General features: G+C 27.9%; 1 pseudogene; it reads left to right on the top strand.

The window, feature by feature from the left end:
* Positions 1-3,349: 3,349 nt before the first annotated feature.
* Positions 3,350-3,559, top strand: LOC112765248 (small nucleolar RNA U3; annotated as a pseudogene).
* Positions 3,560-3,776: the final 217 nt, after the last annotated feature.

The raw sequence follows: 3,776 nt of genomic DNA, 5'->3' as shown, positions 1-3,776 counted from the left end.
TGTGCGAGGGTTGTCTTCATGACTAGATCGAGTAGCTTTGGTTTTTAGGTCGGCTTCAAGCTTAAAAAGTTTGTTTTCTAACTCTCTACGTTGCCTAGTTTCCCTTTTGAGGTCATTCTCGGCTTCTCGTTGGTGCTCGACCTCTTTTTCGAGTTGTTTGAGACGATCTTGTTGAGCTTGGAGTGCCTCCAGAATTTCTATATTTGGTGGACTCTTATCTTTGAGTGAAGTCATCTTATCTTTAAGGGGTACCGCCTTATCTTTCTTTAGGCTTTGCCGCCTTTAGATTTGGGCTGTGTCCCTTCATTTTGGGCCTGCTAGGTCCTCTTATGGCGATTTGGCCGAGCTCTTTGTGAAGAGGTCGGTAATGGGCCAACCTTCCAAGAGGTCAGTCATGGGCCAACCTTCTAAGAGATCGGCCAACCCGGTCCTTTATAGCTCGAACCGATGCATGAACAATTTGGTAAGGATCTCAAAAATAGACCCGGTCATTATTTTGGGTCAGGTTTGGGCCATAGCTCGGGTCACCCGAGCTCGGCCCGGTGACCTGGTTATCATACACAATTAATATTTTATGTTATAAGTGATGGATGATGGTTATTCTTATGTGGAATTTAAATATTGTAAATCTTAATATTTTGTGTTATTAGTCATTATAAGATTATAAGTTAATGTTTTATGTTTAAAATGCATAAGACTTTAGACTAATACATAATATTATGTTATTTGTATTGATTTAAATATTTGGTGTTATTAGACAATATTAGTATTGATTATGGTTATGCTTTAATTTTAGAGAAGAGTTAGTTCTTGTTATATATTTTCAAGTGAATTTTACTATGTTAATTGTGAAATATTGGTTGGAGATTAGGTGATTTTTACATGCTAAAGATCCGATTTTCACCCGATTTTTATCCGGTTTTCACTCGACTCGAAGGTGCGTAAGTTTCATCAGGTTAGAGTCTAAAAATTAGGTCCGGTCTATATTTTGGGCCAGACCTAAATTAAGCCAAACCCAATATAACCCGGCCCATGTACACCTCTAGTACTAGCTACTTAAATTGGTAAAATATGAAATGAAACTATTAATTCATTAGAAAAATTATTAGTTTTTCAAATAATATTGGGAGATAAAAAAAAAGCAACTTGCTTTGAACTTTACTTCATATGTAATTTAATCCCCAAACTTTTTTAATAGACAATAATTTAACTCCTTAAATATTAAAATAATACTTAATTCTTTTTTAAAATCGATAATATTAGAGAGAAAATTTTTAAATTTAACTTATTTAATATTTATTAATTATAACGATAATTAATAAATAATAAATAAAATAAATTTAGACTATTTTAATTAATTTTTTCTGTCTTTTAAACATTGTTGATTATTAGCATAATACAGATAAAAAATAAATAATTATTCATCTCTTAGCTTCAGAATCAAAGTTGTAAATAATAAATAATTTTTTTTAGTTTGTCTTTATTGTTAGCCTATTTTTGAGCAAAAAACAGAAACATATATAGGTGACCAGGAGTGCTTTGGTAAATTATATAATATTATTATTATTATAATATTATTTCAAACTTAAAATTAAATAATATACTTTTGTGTCAAAATGATTTAATAATTTGTTTACAATAATATAATATGTATGCTTGAATAATAATCCACACATGCAACCGATAAATCTACACTTTAACCAAACAAAAGTGTGAACGCAGCTCAATCTAGGTTATGGGCTTACAAATACTTTTAACATATAAGTTACTTTAATTAACTTAAATAATTAGAAGCATGATTTGTTATCATCTTGAAATGCTTGCTTGAAAGGCATGCTCTGTATTGACGTAAGTGAACACATTATTAGAATGTTGATAAGGTTTTGTCCTTTCATTATGGTATAATTAAACATTGAACAATTCATGTTTTTTGTTGGCATTTTTATTCTTCCCATTTTTTACATCTAGATAATAAATTTATGCTGATAAATTTTAAGAACGGAAAATGTTTGATAACAAAAACAAGTTAGCCAAAATTAATCAAAAATTATTTTATTTAATATTTATTATTTATAATAAGATAAATTTTAACTTTTCTATTTTATCTCCCTCCCTAACATTATTGTTCTAAAAAAATAATTAGAGTGTTATTGGACCAGATTGGTTCTAATTTAAGCCAAAAAAAAATATACACGAACAAATTAAAATATAATTGAGTTGTATTTTTTTTTAAATTTAGATTTGTACTGATTTAATTTAAATAAAACTGAATTGGTTCGATTTGGGTAATTATATATTCAAGTAAAATAAAAAATTGTAGAAAATAATTAGAGAATATTTATGAGAATTGATTAGGAGAATTTCTCTTGCAATATATTGCTTTTTTATGATGATATATTAATAATACTATAATATATTTAAATAATTATATGCAACAAAAATTAAATTTATCTTAATACCATTTCTCTTAAAAATTTAAACAAATTGAAAAAAATAATATATATAAATAGTTATATTTCTAATAAAATTACTAATAACGTGGTGTGCCAACTTGGGAAGGAAAAAAAAAGTTAAGTAACAGTTTGATAATTAATAGAATCCCGCTAGAGAGCTATCTATATAATGTGTACAATAGATTATTTATTTGGTTCAATATAAGTTAAAAAATAAATATTTAAGATCGATAAAATACTATTAATTTCTCAAATACAATATATTCATACTATCTAGAATAACCATCCGTATATCAGGAATAATAAACATATGATATCCTACTGAATCGAATATCTCTAAATCCTATTATACACATTGTACATATACTACATTAACTCTTTATACTTCTTCTAATTAATAATATAACCGTAGGGTGAAATTGAAATATATTAAAATTTTATATAAAAAATATGAGGGAAAAAATAAAAATAAAAATAAGATTGGTAATTACACATTCCTAGAAAAAACTATATATATGGTAAATTCTAGCCTACTCTTTCTATAATAACATGTAATTTATCCTCTGTGACATGTCATCTTTTAATTGGTTGCTATGTTAACTATGGTTAAATTATTAATAATTAAATTATAGCCCAAAGCGGGTGATTATGTAATTAAATACCTCCAAATTTAATTTCAATGCCATCCAGAAATCCCATATCATCATCATTATCACTATCATTATCATCATCATCATCATCATTATTTTCATCTTCTTTTTCATCTTCCCCTTCTACACTATCATCATAAAAAGCCATCATAATGGATTTCACGTTCTTAAATTTTAAGATTTTCTGAGTTTCGCAAACGTAAAGCAGTTTTTATAACTAAACACAAAGAACACAAAACACAGAACACGACCTTACTTGAACAGGATCTGTTCTATAGGCTCGTACATCTGTATTTTTGAGTTCTAAGAAGACAGGAACCAAAGTCTGGCGGATGAACTATGACCGTGAGGTCAGAGTGTGATTAATTGTTCCAAAGCGCATGCCATCTGAATGGTGGAGGATCGTTCACGCTACAACCTTGTGGTCGAGATGGTCTCACGGTGTTCTGACAGACTCAAATCTTTTTTCCCTAACTATTTAATTAGTTATTTTCTCTAAATACTTATTTCCTGATTCATCAAAATATGGAATACCTAATGAGTTGATTTTTTCTTTCAATTTCAGAGAGAAATGGGACTGGGGTAAATTGAATTTCTACACAATAATAAAAATATAACTTTATTTTTTAATGTTTATAGAAATTATATATTTATCCCTCTTATAAAAATATTT

The sequence above is a fragment of the Arachis hypogaea genome, chromosome 2 (genome assembly GCF_003086295.3).
Source record: "Arachis hypogaea cultivar Tifrunner chromosome 2, arahy.Tifrunner.gnm2.J5K5, whole genome shotgun sequence".
Classification (NCBI taxonomy): domain Eukaryota; kingdom Viridiplantae; phylum Streptophyta; class Magnoliopsida; order Fabales; family Fabaceae; genus Arachis; species Arachis hypogaea.
The sequence above is the reverse complement of the archived record's forward strand: the minus strand, read 5'-3'. Positions and strand labels throughout refer to the sequence as shown.